Source organism: Trichechus manatus, unplaced genomic scaffold, assembly GCF_000243295.1.
Source record: "Trichechus manatus latirostris isolate Lorelei unplaced genomic scaffold, TriManLat1.0 scaffold00205, whole genome shotgun sequence".
NCBI lineage: Eukaryota > Metazoa > Chordata > Mammalia > Sirenia > Trichechidae > Trichechus > Trichechus manatus.
The window spans coordinates 270890-287488 of record NW_004444141.1 but is presented as its reverse complement, the minus strand read 5'-3'; positions in this window follow the sequence as shown (position 1 = coordinate 287488).

Here is a 16599-nt window from a genome sequence, read left to right as displayed (position 1 = left end):
AACCTATGGATCACAACAGAACATTGTGCAACCTGCTTGTTTTGTACATGTCATCCAAAAAAAAAAACCCATTGCCATCAAGTCGATTCTGACTAACAGCAACCCTATAGGACAGAGTAGAACCGCCCCATATAGTTTCCAAGGAGTGGCTGGTGGATTTGAACTATCGACCTTTCGGTTAGCAGCCATAGCTCTTTACCAGGAGGATCAATTGCTGGAGGAGGACATCACGCTTGGTGAAGTGGAGAGTTAGTGAGGGCAAGGGAGACCCTTGATAAGATGGACTGGCACAATAGCCACAGTGATGGACTCGAACATACTGGTGATTATGAGGATGACACAGGATGAGGCAATGTTTTCTTCTGTTGTACATAAGGTCATCATGAGTCAGAGTCAACTATCTATTGTGTATCTATCTATCTTTCTGTCTCTTGGAGGGAATCCCTTTTTTTTTTCCTTTTTTAAGTCTATTGTTATTCTGTTCTAACTTCATTCCTATTTGTATTATGACTTTCTTGTAGTCTTTTTTTCCCAGTATATTCTAGTTGCTTTTCTTATTTTCATTCATTCCTTGCCTGTAGTGTATCCTCAAGTTCCTCCAAATCTATGAAATTCCCTTCTTTCCTAAGACTCCCACTTATGCTCATATATGAACTGGTGGCTACAACACCCTCACGGCAGACATCCTGGGTCACATCTGCTATTTCCTGAACACCACGTCTTCCTTGTTTTACCTCATTGTTTTACTAGTGGAGTACATGCTCAAACAACTTCTCAAGGAAAGATATATGGCAAATAAACTTTTTGTCTTTGCATGTCTAATATGTCTTTATTTTGCTCTCACAAGTAATTTAATTAGGTATAGGTTTGATGCTATTATTCCACAGTCTTCTCGTGTAGCTGATGAGAAATCTAGTGCCGGTATGATTCTTCTTTCTTGTGGGGGAATGTGTCTCCCCCAATCCCCTGGAAAGATTTTAGGATCTTCTCTGTATACTTGTTCTGAAACTTCCAAATAATATGTGGCCTTTTCTATTCAAGACTCAGGAGTCCCTTTTTATTTGAAACTCACATATTTAGTTCTGGAAAATTTTATTGTATTATTTCCTTGGTATCTTCCTCTCCTCAGTCTTCTCTGACCTTTCTGGAATTCTTATAAGTCTCCTATTGGGCCACCTCTAGACTGATCCTGTGTGTGTGTCTGTTGATGCTCTCATATTTTTGCTCCAAGTTTTGAGAGAACTCCTCTAATGTATCTTACAATCTTATACTGAATATTTAATTTCCAAGGGCTCCTTCTCTCTCTTTTTTTTTTAAGAATAAAACTTTAATGGTAGAATTCCAGGCATTCTAAACAGCTTTCAAGCAGCTTGCCACTTGGGAAATGGCTTTAATATTCTGACATTTATCCAGCATTTTCTATATGCCAGGCTATAAAGTTTGTTTTGTTTTTTTAATTTTATTGTGCTTTAGATGAAAGTTTACAGTACAAATTAGTTTCTCATTCAAAAATTTATACACAGTTTTGTGACATCAGTTGCAATCTCTGCAATGTGTCAGCACTTCCCCCATTTCCACCCCAGCTTCCCCGTGTCCATTCCTCCAGTTTTCCTGTCCCTTCCTACCTTCTCGTCTTTGCTTTTGGGCAGGTGTTGCCCATTTGGTCTCGTATACTTGATTGAACTAAGAAGCACATTCCTCACATGTGTTTTTGTTTGTTTTTCAGGCCTGTCTAATCTTTGGCTGAAAGGTGGACTTCAAGAGTGGCTTTAGTTCTGAGTTAGTAGGGTGTCGGGGAGCCATAGCCTCAGTGTTTCCTCCAGTCTCTGTCAGACCAGTAAGTCTCGTCTTTTTTTGTGAGTTAGAATTTTGTTCTACATTTTTCTCCCCATCTGTCCAAGACCCTCTGCTGTGATCCCTGTCAGAGTGATCAGTGGTGGTAGCCAGGCACCATCTAGTTCTTCTGGGCTCAGGCTGGTGCAGGCTGTGGTTCATGTGGTCCATTAGTTCCTTGGACTAGTATTTTCCTCGTGTCTTTGGTTTTCTTCATTCTCCTTTGCTCCAGATGGGATGGGACCAACAGATGTATCTTAGATGGCTGTTCACAAGCTTTTAAGACCCCAGACGCTACTCACCAAAGTAAGGATGTAGAACATTTTCTTTATGAAGTGTTATGTCAATTGACCTAGATGTCCCCTGAGACCATGGTCCCCAGCCCTCAGTTCCAGTAACTCAGTTCCTCAGGGTGTTAGGATGTGTCTAGGAAGCTTCTATGACTTTGCCTTGGTTAAGTTGTGCTGACTTCCCGTATATTGTGCACTGTCTTTTCCTTCACCAAAGTTAACACTTGTCTACTATCTAGTTCGTGATTTCCTGTCTCCACCCATCCCCTCCCTAGGAGCCATGAAAGATTGTTGGTTTATAATAATACTTATGATGTGCTTATTTATTTGTAACAAAAATACAGCTAAAATACAGGCAATCACATGAATTCCAATCTGTTTCTGGGGAGTACAGTGAAACAGCTATATGAAAGCATACGTTACTTATGCCATACCATTAATTTCCAGTGTGTGCTATAGTTTGTGATGATAAAATCCTATAGTTCTTTGAAATAGGGTCGATTGGGGCATATCCAAATATCTGGTGCTGTGTGGGAAGCAGGTGAATTATTCATGATATTCTTTTATCTATAACATCATAGTACTGAGAAGGCTAGAAATCAGATTTTTATGTACGTGTAAATCATGAGTTCTGTACCCATGTTAATTGTTATTTGTTGCTGTTATTCTAATTATTGCAGCTGCCAACTGACTGATTACATCTATATAGTTCTTCTTACGTCTTTCTATATAGATAAATTAACACAACAATAATTATTTTGACTAATCAAATATAAATTGAGGAAATGTCTATATAATACAAATATAATACATTAATAGATGAAACTAAACAAGTAAAATAAAGCAAAAATTTGGCTTGATTGATGGTCTCACCAAATTGAATGTTTTCTTTTTTGTTTTTTTTTACTGTGATTTAGGTGAAAGTTTGCATAGCAAATTAGTTTCTCATTAAACAGTTAATATGCAAATTATTTTGTGACATTGGTTGACAACCCCGTGATACGTCAACACCCTCCCCTTATCCACCGCAGGTTCTGTTTTCATTCATGCAGTTTTCCTGTCCCTTCCTGCCTTCTCGTCTTTGCTTTTGGGCTGGTGCGCTCATTAGTCTCGTATACATGGTTGAACTATGAAGCACGTCCCACATGTGTGTTATTGTTGGCCCTAATGACCCATCTAATCTTTGGCTGAAGGGTGAACCTCAGGAGTGACTTCAGAATTGAGTTAAAAGGGCATCCGGGGGCGATACTCTCAGGGTTTCTCCAGTCCGTCAGACCAGCAAGCCTGGTCTTGTGTGTGTGTGTGTGTGTGTGTGAATTTGAATTTTGCCATACATTTCACTCCTGCTCTTTCCAGGACCCTCTATTGTGATTCCTGCCAGAGCATTCAGTGGTGGTAACTGGGCACCATCAAGTTGTTCTGGGCACAGTCTGGTGGAGGTTGTGGTAGTTGTGGTCCATTAGTTCTTTGGACTAATCTTCCTCTTGTGTCTTTGGTCTTCTTCATTCTCCTTTGCTTCAGCCAGTAGATGGATCTTAGATGGTCAATCACAGGCTTTTAAGACCTCAGTCACTACTCACTCACCACAGTTGGATGTAGAACATTTTCTTTAGATTATGTCATGCCAATTGAACTAGATGTCCCCTGAGACCATGGTCCCCCAGCCCTCAACCCAGTAACTTGGTCCCTCAGGGAGTTTGGATGTGTCTAGGAAGCTTCTATGACTTTGCCTTGATCAAGTTGTGCTGACTTCCCCTATATTGTGCACTGTCTTTCCCTTCACTGAAGTTACAACTTATCTATTGTCTAGTCAGTGTTTTTCCCTCTCCATCCCTCCCCTCCCTCGTAACCATCAAAGATTTTTTTTCTGTGTATAAACTTTTTTTTGAGGTTTTATAATAGTGGTCTCATAAAATATTTGTCATTTTCTGATTGACTTATTCCACTCAGCATAATGCCCTCCAGATTTATCCACGTTGTGAGATGTTTTGTGGGTTCATTGTTGTTCTTTATCTTTGCACAGTATTCGATGGTGTGTAACCCCTTGCCGTCAAATCAATTCCTATGCATAGAAACCCTATAGGTATGTACCATAATTTGTTTATCCATTCATTTGCTGACTGGCACGTAGGTTGTTTCAAACTTTTTGCTATTGTGAATAATAATGCAATGAACGTGGGTGTGCATGTGTCTATGATGTGTGAGTGCTCTTATTTCTCTAAGATATATTCCTAGGAGTGGCATTTCTGGATCCTATGGTATTTCTATTTCTAGTTTTTAAGGAGTTTCCAAATCGTTTTCCATAGTGGTTGTACCATTTTACATTCCCACCGGCAGTGCATAAGAGTTCCAATCTCCCCACAACCTCTCCAACATTTGTTATTTTCTTTTTCATCAGTGCCAGTAATGTCAGGGTGAGATGGTATTGTATTGTAATTTTGATTTGCATTTCTCTAACGGCTAATGATCACAAGCATTTCCTCATGTGTCTGCTAGCCGCCTGAATGTCTTCTTTGGTGCAGTGTGTGTTCATATCCTTTGTCCATTTTTTAATTGGATTATTTGTCTTTTCGTTGTTGAGGTGTTGAAGTATTTTATAGATTTTAGAGATTAGACCCTTTTCAGATATGTAGTAGCCAAATTTTTTTTTCCTAGTCTGTAGTTCTCTTTTGACTCTTTTGGTGAAGTCTTTTGATAAGCATAAGTGTTTAATTTTTAGGAGCTCCCAGTTTTCTAGTTTATCTTCTGGTGTTTGTATGTTGTTAGTTATGGTTTCCATTTATTTATGCCGTGTATTAGGGCCCCTAGTGTTGTCTCTGTTTTTTCTTCCATGATCTTATTTATTTTAGGTTTTATATTTAGGTCTTTGGTCCATTTTGGGTTAGTTTTTGTGTATGGTGTGAGGTATGGGTCTTGTTTTATTTTTTTACAGATGGATATCTAGTTTTGTCAGCATGATTTGTTAAAAAGACTGTCTTTTCCCCACTTAATAGACTTTGGTCCTTGTCAAAGATCAACTGCCCTTAGGTGGATGGATTTGTGTCTGTGTTCTTGATTCTGCTCCATTGGCTATTTTGACTACCGTGACTGTATAGTAGGTTCTGAGATCAGGTAGTGTGAGGCCTCATACTTTGTTCTTTTTCTTCAGTAATGCTTTGCTTAACCAGGGCCTCTTTTCTTTCCATATAAAGTTGGTGATTAGTGTTTCCATCTCATTAAAGAATGCTGTTGGTATTCGGATCAGGATTGTATTATATCTGAGTAGAATCGATGTTTTCACAATGTTGAATCTTCCTGTCCATGAGCATTGTTTTTCCATTTATTAGGTCTCTTTTGCTCTCTCGCAGTAGTGTTTTGTATTTTTTTTTTTTCTACAGCTCTTTTACATCCTTGGTTAGATTTATTCCTAAGTATTTTATCTTTTGAAGGGCTATTAGGAATGGTATTGTTTTCCTGGTTTCCTTTCCAAAGTTCTCTGATGTATAAGAATCCAACTGATTTTTGTATGTTGATCTCATATCCTGCTACTCTGCTGAATCTTTCCATTAGTTCCAATAGTTTTCTTGTGGAATTGTTGGGGTTTTCTATGTATAGTAGGATCATTATCATCTGTGAATAGGGATAGTTTTACTTCTTCCTTTCCAATGTGGATGCCTCTTACTTCTTTTTTCTTGCCTTATTGCTCTAGCTAGGACTTCCAGCACAATGTTACATAGGAGTGGTGATAAAGGGCATTCTTATCTTGTTCCCATTCTCAGGAGAAATGCTTTCAGCCTCTTTCATTGGAAATGATGTTGGCTGTTTGTTGTGTATACATGTCGTTTATTATGTTGAGAAATTTCCTTCTATTCCCATTTTATTGAGAGTTTTTTATCAGGAATGGATGTTGGACTTTATCTAATGCCCTTCCTGTATCAATTGAGATGATCATGTGAATTTTTTCTTTTTTTTTTTTAATTTATGTGGTAGATTACATTGATTGATTTTCTAATGTTGAACCATCCTTGCATACCTGGTATGAATTCCACTTGGTCATGGTGTATTATTTTTTTTATGACGCTGAATTCTATTGGCTAGAATTTTGTTGAGAAATTTTGCATCTATATTCATGGGAAATATTGGTCTGTAATTTTTTTTTTTTTTTGGTTTATTTTTGTGGTGTCTTTGCCTGGATTTGGTATCAGAGTTATGCTGGCTTCATGGAATGAATTCAGGAGTATTGCTTCCTTTCTATGCTCTGAAATAGTTTGAGTAGTACTGGTGTACTACTCAAATCTCTGAAACAATCTCTGAATGTTTGGTAGAATTCTCCAGTGAAGCTGTCAGAGTCAGAGTTTGTTTGTTTTTTTTTGGGGGGGGTGGCGGGGTGTTGTTACCTCTTCAATCTCTTTTCTTGTTATAGGTCTGCTCAGACTTTCTATCTCAGTTTGTGTTAGTTTAGGTAGGTAGTGTGTTTCTAGAAATTGTCCATTTCCTCTAGGTTTTCAAATTTGTTGGAGTACAATTTTTCATAGTATTCTGTTATGATCCTTTTTATTTCAGTTGGGTCTGTTGTTCTGTCCTCCATCTCATTTCCTCTTTGGGTTGCTTGCTTCCTCTCCTGTATTTCTTTTGTCAGTTTGGCCAGTGGTTTGTCCATTTTCTTGATCTTTTCAAAGAACCAACTTTTAGTCTTGTTGATTTTTTTCTATTGTTTTTCTGTTTCATTTATTTCTGCTCTAATCTTTATTATTTCCTTTCTTATAGTGCCTGTGGGCTCCTTTTGCTGTTCTCTTTCTATTTGTTCAAGATGTAGGGTTAATGTTTTTATTTTGGCCCTTCTTCTTTTTTGATGTGTTTATTGCTGTAGACCTCTGAGCACTGCCTTTGCTGTAATTTTTTTATTTTTATTTATTTTTATTGTACTTTAGATGAAGGTTTACAGAACAAAGTTTCTCATTAAACAGTTAGTATACATATTGTTTCATGTCAATGGTTAACAACCCCACGACATGTCAACACTGGCCCTTCTCAACCTTGGGTTCCTTATTACCAGCTTTCCTGTCCCCTCCTGCCTTCTGATCCTTGTCCCCGGACCGTTGTGCCCCATTAGTCTCATTTTGTTTTATGGGGCTGTCTAATCTTTGGCTGAATGGTTAACCTTGGAGTGACTTCATTACTGAGCTCAAAAGGTGTCGGGGGCCATGCTCTCAGGGTTTCTCCAGTCTCTGTCAGGTCAGTAAGTCTGGTCTTTTTTGTGAGTTAGAATTTTGTTCTACATTTTTCTCCAGCTCTGTCCGGGAGCCTCTGTTGTGATCCCTAGCTGAGCAGTCAGTGGTGGTAGCTAGGCACCATCTATTTGTACTGGACTTAGTCTGATGCAGGCCGTGGTAGTTGTGGTCCATTAGTCCTTTGGACTAATCTTTCCCTTGTATCTTGTTTTCTTCATTCTCCCTTTGCTGTGATTTTGATATGATGTGTTCTCATTCTCATTTGATGCTAGGAATTTTTTTTTATTCTCCCTTTGATTTCTTCTATTACCCAGTTGTTTTTTAAGGAAGGTGTTATTCAGTTTCCATGTATTTCACTTATTTTTCCTTGCTATTCTTGTTATTGATTTCTATTTTTATGGCATTGTGGTCAGAGAAAATGTAACTTTTCAATGTTTTGGATTTTATTGAGGGTTGCTTTGTGGCCTAAAATGTGGTCTATTCTGTAGAATGTTCCATGTGCATTGGAAAAAAATGTATACTTTGTTGCTGTTGGGTAGAGTGTTCTATGTATGTCTATGAACCCAAGTTGGTTGATTGTGGCATTCAGATCTTCTGTATCTTTTTTGAGTTTCTAGGTGTTCTTTTACTGAAAGTGGTGTATTGAAGTCTCCTATTATTATTGTGGAACTCTCTATCTTTTCAGTGCTGTTAGAGTTTGTTTTATGTATTTTAGAGCCCTGTCATTGGGTGCATAGATATTTATTAAGGTTATATCTTCTTGGTGGAGTGTCCCTTCAATCATTATATAATGTCCTTCTTTGTCTTTTATGGTGGATTCTGCCTTAAAGTATATTTTATCTGAGATTAGTATTGCCACTCCTGCCCTATTTGGTTACTGTTTGCTTGATATATTTTTCCATCCTTTGATTTTTAATATGTTTACATCTTTGTGTCGAAGATGTGTATCTTGTAGATAGCATATTGATGGGTCGTGTTGTTTTATCCATTGTGCCACTCTCTCTTTATGGGTGCATTTAAGCCATTTACATTCAATGTTATTATCAATAGGTATGAGTTTATTGCTGTCATATTGTTGTGTCCTTTTTTGTGGTGCTGATGTTTTCCTTGTTCCTCTTACTTTCTTGTACTGAGTTCCTTTTGTTTGTGGATTTTCTTTTCATTTCTTTTGTTATTATAGATTTTGTGTTTACTGAGTCTTTAGGTTTTTCTTCTTTTTTATTCTGAGGACTAGGTTTGTTATCTTTCTTTGTGGTTACCTTGAAATTTACCCTTAACTTCCTAAGTTTGAACCAGTCTTTTATTACTTCATATCACCCTGACTTCCTCTCCATTTGAAAGTTCTTTACTTATACCATTTATTTCCCCTTTTATTGCTCTGTTGTTGTCATCATTTACAGATTGATGTCTCTGGTTGCCTGTTTTAAATCTTTTAGCTTTGTTTTATTATTGAGAGTTCTTTACCTGGGTTGATATCTGGCTGATACTGTCCTGTGTCCTAGAATCGGGTTGTCGTCTGATGTTGTTTGTTTTCTAACCGGAGGACTCCCTTTAATATTTCTTGTAAGTTTGATTTGGTTTTTAAATTTTCTCTTAATTTCTGTTTATCTGGAAATGTCCTAATTTCACTGTCATATTTGAGACAGAGTTCTGACAGGATATATTATTGTTGGTTGACAGTTTTTTTTTCTTTCAAGGTTTTATATATGTCATCCCATTGCCTTTTTTGCCTGCATAGTTTCTGCTGAGTAATCAGAGCTTAGTCTTATTGTTTCCCCTTTGTAAGTGACTTCATTTTTCTTGAGCTGCTCTCAGAATTGTCTTTGTTTTTGGCAAGTGTGATTATAATATGTCTTGGTGACTTTGTTTTGGGGTCTATCATATATGGGGTGCATTGAGCTTCTTGGATGGTCAGTTTTTTGTCTTTCATTATATTTGAGAAGTTTTCTGCCAGCAAATCTTCAACAATCTTCTCTGTGTTTTCCATTTTCTCCCCCTTTTCTAGAACTCCAATCATACCCATATTTTTGCTGTTGATTGTGTCCCACATAATTCTTAGGTTTTCTTCATTCTTTTCTCTCATTTTTCCTCAAAGTGGCATCCATGGATTTGTCTTCAATGTCACTGACTCTGTCTTCCATTGTTTCAAATTTGCTCCTAAAACCTTTTATTGAGTTGTCCATTTCTGAAATTCTGTTGTTTATCTTCTGGATTTCTAGTTGCTGTTTTCGTATAATTTCTAATTGTTTATTTATTTTGATATTTTGTCCTTGTATTATTTTCCTGAATTATTCTATTGCTTTGTCTGTGTTTTTCTTGATTTTGCTTTATTTTTGTTGGTTTTTTCTGTGTTTATTTCCATGATTTTGTCTGTTTTTCCTTAGTTTTGTCTGTGTTTTCCTTGTTCTCTTTCCTAATCTCTTGGAGAGCCCTAAGTGTTAGTCTTTTGAATCCCATATTAGGTAATTCCATTGCCTTTTTTTCTACTGGAAGGTTATCTGATTCTTTATTTTGGTCACTTGCTGAAGCCATCTTGTCCTGCTTCTTCATATGTTTTGATATTGTCTGCTCTCTCTGAGACATTAAGGTATTATTTTCTTTATTTATTGATTGTATGTTCTTTTGTTTCATCCTAATTTTTTGTTTTGTTTTGATGTATCAGGGTGGGCAGGCCAGGCGTGCTTTGCTGTTAGCTTGACTTTAGGCATGCTGTCTCTCACCACCTTATCCAGATGGGCAGGGAAGCCACAGGCAGGGTGAGCCTGCTTCATTGTACTCTGTTTGTTGAGATGGCTAAGGGTAGACTGGGCAGGCACTGTCTGCCCCCTGGTGTTGGTCCAGCAGTGTGTGTGCATTCACAGCCCCTCACCAGACTGGCAGGCTTGTCAGATGGGTGGTTGTATGGGCTCACTTCCCATCATTCAGCAGCTGGTCTAGTGGCAGCAGGGGAGGGGCAGCACATGCTCAGTGTGGTGGCAGGCCTGATCATTGGGGGTGCTCTATCCACAGCGGTGCAGCTGGGGCCAGCTGAAGATGGGGGAGGTGGCTTACAGGTCTAGGTGGGAGGGAGAAAGAAAAGAAAGAAAAAGAAAAAAATGGTGGGGTGGGGCTGGCACACTAGTGGCACTCTATCCTTGGTGGCATGGTGGGGGAAGGCAGGAAGGGGGGAGGTAGCATGCAGGTCTATGTGGGAGGGAGAAAGAAAACTGAGGAAAAAAATGGAGCCCCAGTGGTGACAAATGAGTGGGGGGCAGGGTGGACTCGGGGGCCAGTGGGAAGGGAGAGGAGGTGGCTTATGGGGCTACGTGGGAGAGAGAAAAGAAGTGGAAAAAAATGGCAGTGTCGCAGGAGCTGGTGGTTAGTGGCAGGGTGGGGCAGACCTGGGGCATAAGGCCGGTGTGCCAGTGGCTCTCTAGCCACAGCGGTGCAGGGCGAACCAGTGGGAAGGAGGGGGAGCTGGCATACAGGGCTAGGTGGGAGTGAGAAAGAAATGGAACAAAGAGAAAAAAATGGTGGCAGGGTGAGGGCCAGCAGATGGACCCAGGGACTGGTGGGAAGGGAGCGGAAGTGGCTTACGGGGCTAGATGGGAGAAAGAAAGAAAAAAATGGTGGTGTGTCAGGAGCCAGTGGTTGGGGGTGGGGTGGACCCGGGGTTGCAGGCTGGTGCACCAGTGGCTCTGCCAGTGGGAAGGGGGGAGATGGCATATGGGGCTAGGTGGAATGGAGAAAGAAAAGGAAGAGTGAAAAAAATTGGCAGTGTGGTGGGGGGGAGAAAGAAAAAAAAGCCATGTGGTGGGAGAGGGTGGGGTGGGACATGGGAGGTTTGTATTGTGGACCCCGGCTGTGGGGGCTGCCCGGATTGGGGGAGGTTCTTGCTGCTACTCACCAGAAGGGTGAGGGGTGGGAAAGCGTTTTTCTCTGGTTACCAGGTGCTTTGTCTCCTGTTGGGAGCTCCGTGAAGTTGCCTTCCCTTACTTCCTATCTGGGGTAGTTGCTGGCTGTGTTTGAAGATGGCCACACTGTGTTGTGTTAGTTGGCAGGGGACCTCCACATGGTATCTCTCCTCTTTCTCTATTTTCCTTCGGCTTCCTCTTACCTTCAGTGTTTGATCTAGTTCTATCCCTTCATTTGATGCTCAGGGTTCCAGGATTGACATTTGTATCTGTTTTACTTAGGTTTTCAGGTATTTGCTGCAAAGGGATGGGACAGTGTGTCTCTCTAGGGCATCATGTTGGCTCTGCCTTTTCCCATTTTTAATTCTTCCTTTTCTATAGTGTCCTATTCTTGTTTAATAGATGCATATCATTTCACATCTCTTTAGTGATAAATAATTACTTTTGCAGGGTTTTATTTAACACTTCTTTGTTCCTTGAATAATATCTGTTCCTCTGGAGTCAGCTTTTCTCTGTTTATCTTTCCTCATCATACTGTAAACTTTTCTCAAATGTTTGGTGGTTATTAGTTTCCAGGTCATATTTAAGAAAGAGACAAGAAAAAGACTGAATAGGAGCTCTAGGACAGGAGTGGAACTTGCTGGTTGGCAGATTTCAATTTAAGGTGAGTAGTCAGAGAGCTGATCGCTGTGCTGAGGTTCCTCCTCAAATGCCAGAATGTAGATGGGTTGGTGCTTGGGTACCAAAGACGACTCCAGCTGCCCCAGTTTTCCCAGAAAGATCCTTCAATGTCTTTAGAAAAGTCCTCTCTGGTTAATTTGTTGATTGGTTGGTTTTGGTTTTGTCTGCAGTTAAACACCTAGTTGCCATGGGTTCTTGGCCCCAGGGTTGAGGAGTAGTGTAGCAGATGACTGTTTCATATACAGACCTTCACTATCTTCAGTCTTCTCTTCATTCCTGTCCTCTAGCAACTTCTGAGTCCCTAACCTCTGCAAGGTTCTACCACATAGGAAGCTCCCTCATCATCTGCAGACCCTCAAGCATATCCTGGGCTATAGGTTCTTCTACACAATGTTCTTCCATGTAATTTGTCTTCCAGAAATTTGTTGACATCACTTATCCTCTTGTTCTCTGAACTGTTTTTAGTATTATATTTTTATATTTCTTTACTATAATTTTCATTGGGCCCTAGGAGGAAGAGGAAGTATGTATGGTCAATTCTTTGTATATTTAGGTATCTAGGGTAGGTATTATTATTATTATTCCCATTTTACATATATAAAAACAGAGGCTCAGGGTGATTAAGTGACTTGCCTAAAATCACACAGCTAGAAAGAGAAGGACCTGAATTTAACTTGTATTTTTTCAACTATATCAAACTACTTCTTTTCGTTCAAACCATGATTCTGCTGGTATGGCCTGGAGAAACAAGGTCTTATGTCATAGTATGAGTTTAAAATACGCTGTCCTTTGTGTATAAAAATGACTCAGAAACTGCCCACACAAAAAAGTGTGCAATATCATTTTTTTTATTGTATTTTAAATGAAGATTTACAGAACAAGTAGTTTCTCAGTAAACAGTACACATATTGTTTTAGACGTTGGTTAACAACTCCACGACATGTCAACACTCTCCCTTCTCAACCTTGGGTTCCCTATTACCAGCTTCCCCGTCCCCTCCTGCCTTCTAGTCCTTGTCCCTGGGCTGTTGTGCCCCATTAGTCTTGTTTTGTTTTATGGGGCTGTCTAATCTTTGGCTGAATGGTGAACCTCGGGAGTGACTTCATTACTGAGCTAAGAGGGTGTCCGGGGGCCATACTTTCAGGGTTTCTCCAGTCTCTGTCAGGCCAGTAAGTCTGGTCTTTTTTTGTGAGTTAGAATTTTGTTCTACATTTTTCTCCAGCTCTGTCTGGGAGCCTCTGTTGTGATCCCTAGCAGAGCAGTCAGTGGTGGTAGCTGGGCACCATCTATTTGTACTGGACTCAGTCTGGTGGAGGCAGTGGCAGTTGTAGTCCATTAGTCCTTCGGACTAATCTTTCCCTTGTATCTTGTTTTCTTCATTCGCCCTTGCTCCCGAAGGGGTGAGACCAGTGGAGTGTATTAGATGGCTGCTCACAGGCTTTTAAGACCCCAGATGCTACTCACCAAGGTGGAAAGTATTTTCTTTATAAACTATGTTAGTGCAATATCATTTTTACACAGTTACATATCTAGAATAAAATGAGAAATCATCAAAATCATAAATTAGCAGCTTTATTTTTTGTGGGTCAGGTTGGGGTGGAGTAGAACTTGTGGAGTGAAAATTGGTAAGAAAGGCTGGATTACCATTTGGGTAGTAGGGACAAGGGCTTGGCACATTGAATGTTCTCAGCTCTCACACTCACTTACGTTGAACTTGCAAATGGGGAGCACTTTTCCCAAAGAGGTGGTGTAGAGTCTGGAGTAGTGGTGTAACTGGTAGAGATCACTAGGAAGGCAGGGCACTCCATCCATTTGAAGGCCACTCTCTCATACATACTCAATACTTATTACTGTTGTAATGAAATGTGTTCCTTTATGTGGCCTTTTGTCTTGTTTCTTTGAAAAAACAGCGTAAAAGATATTCCCCCTAAGCCCTGAGAAGTTACCTTTGTCCTAGTTTTCCTACCCCAGAAGGTTTGTTATATTTCTTGGGTGTCTTAGTTACCTAGTGCTGCTATAACAGAAATACTGCAAGAGGATGGCTTTAACAAACAGAAATTTATTCTCTCACAGTTTAGGAGGCTAGAAGCCCAAATTCAGGGCACCGGCTCCAGGAGAAGGTTTTCTCTCTGTCAGGTCTTGGGGAAGGTCCTTGTCATCAATCTTCCCCTGGATCTAGGAGCTTCTCAGCACAGTGACCCTGGGTCAAAAGGACTTAGTCCACTTTCGGCTCTTCTTTCTTGGTGGCAGGAGGTCCCTCTCCTCTGCTCACTTCTTTCCTTCATATCTCAAAAGAGATTAACTCAAGAAAACTGCCTCTCATCCTGACTTAACATCATAGAGGTCAGGATTTACAATATATAAGATAATTGTATCAGATCACAAAATGGAGGACAACCGCACAATACTGGGAATCATGGCCTAGCCAAGTTGACACACGTTTTGGGGGAACACAATTCAATCCGTAACAGTCTACCCTTTGGCTCCCCAAAATTCACGTTCTTTTCATATGTAAAACATTTTCACCCTATCATATCATCCCAAAAGTCTTAAATCAACTCCAAGTCCAAATTCCATCCTGGGGCAAAATTCTTCTTCATCTGTGAAATTTAGAATACATGCTATCTGTTTCCAAAGTACAATGGTGGCACAGGCACAAGGTAGTCATTTCCATTATAAATGGGAGAAATTGGAGGGAAAAAGGAATAACAGGCACGAAGCAAGTCAAAGCCAAATCCATTGCCATCAAGTCAATTCTGACTCCTAGCAACCTATAGGACAACTGCCCCATAGTCAGAGCCCTGGTGGCGCAGCGGTTAAGTGTTTGCCTACTAACCATAAGGTCAGCAGTTTGAATCCACCAGCTGCTCCTTGAAAACCCTATGGGGCAGTTCTACTCTGTCCTATAGGGTTGCTATGAGTTGGAATTGACTGGACAGCAATGGGTTTGCTTTGGGGTTTTTTTGGGAAGCAAGTCAAAAATCCAGCAGAAAATTAGCTTTCAAGGCTTGAAAATAATCCTCTGTTCTCTGAGACCATCTAGGCGGTAGCCCTGCCCTCCAGACTCTGGGTGCTGGCCACGCTCTCTGGATTCTGGGTGGAGGTCCCTCAGCCCTGGACTTCAGCTCCGCCTTCCAGGCCCACTGGGAGGGAACTCTGCTCTCTCGGCTTTGGATGACTTCATTCTCCTAGTCCATCTGAGTGGCGATCTCACCCCCTAAGCCCTGGCAGGCCCTGTTTTCTGCCCCTTCAGCATGGCAGCCCCGCCCCCTCAGCTTCAGGCAGCAGATCCAGCCCCATCCCCCTGGCACTTGTGAATGACAGCCCCACACTCCGGAACTGAGTTGGTAAAGATCTGACTCTTTCAAACCTAGAAGGCCATGGCCCCACCCTTTGAGACCCAGCAGGCCATGGCTCCACCCTTTGCGACCCCAGAGGTCATGGCTCCACCCTTTGAGACTAAGGGAGCTTTGCTTCCTGTGCTCTTTGTCTCTTCAGCTTCTGTTTCCTGGTTCCTTGGCCTTTTGGCACTCAGATCTCTCGCTCTGTGGGTCAGCAAGCCTAGCTCTACTGACAAGTGCCCCGAGGCACCCCACTTCACCAGTAAACTTTGGCTGGAAGGCACTCAGCTATTTTGCTGCATGAGTTTGCAAGCCTAGCTCCCCTTATAAGTGCCCAGAGGCACCCACTCCACCAGGAAGCCTCTTGCCCAAAGGCACTCAGCTCTCCTGCTCTGTAGTTTGGTTCCAAAGGCATCTCGCATCGGTCTCCTGATTCTGCTGCTGCCATTTCTCTGCTGCTGCTTCTCGCCGTCTACACCATCTCAGTGTCATAGCTCTACTCACTTCCTTGTGAGCCCTCACTGGAATTGTCTTTGATGTTCATAATTCCACCAACAGTCTCTTCAAGGCAATCTAGGCTTTTACTGTTAGGAACTTTAAAACTCTTCCAGCCTCTACCCATTACTCAATTCCAAAACCACTTCCACATTGTAGATATCTGTTAAAGTAGCACTCCACTCCTGGTACCAAATTCTGTCTCAGTTATTTAGTACTGCTATAACAGAAATACCACAAGTGGATGGCTTTAACAAACAGAAATTTATTCTTTCACAGTTTAGGAGGCTGTAAGTCCAAGTCCAAGGCACCAGCTCTAGGGGAAGGCTTTCTCTCTCTGTCGGGTCTTGGGGAAGGTCCTTGTCATCAATCTTCCCCTGGGTCTAGGAGTTTCTCATTCCAGGGACCCTGGGTCCAAAGGATGCACTCTGACCCAGGTCTTCTTTCTTAATGGTAATGAAGTCCCTCTCCTCTCGCCTGCTTCTCTCTTTTGTATCTCAAGAGATTGACTCAAGATAACTCCCTCTAATCCTGCCTTATTTAACATCATAGAGGTTAGGATTTACAATACATAGGATAATTATATCATATCATAAATGGAGGACAACCACATAATACTGGCAAACATGGCCTAGCCAAGTTGACACACATTTTTGGGGGACACAATTCAATCCATAACACTGTGTAAGCTGTAAATAACTTGGTTTGATACTTTTTCTATGGTCCTGGGCTTCAGCCTGCCCTGTGAATGGTATGCACCTTGCAGGGATTGGTCAATATACTATGCAAATGAAGTGACTATAGACTATGCAAATGAAGTTACTACAGCCTATTAATCAAATAAAGTGTCTGTGGC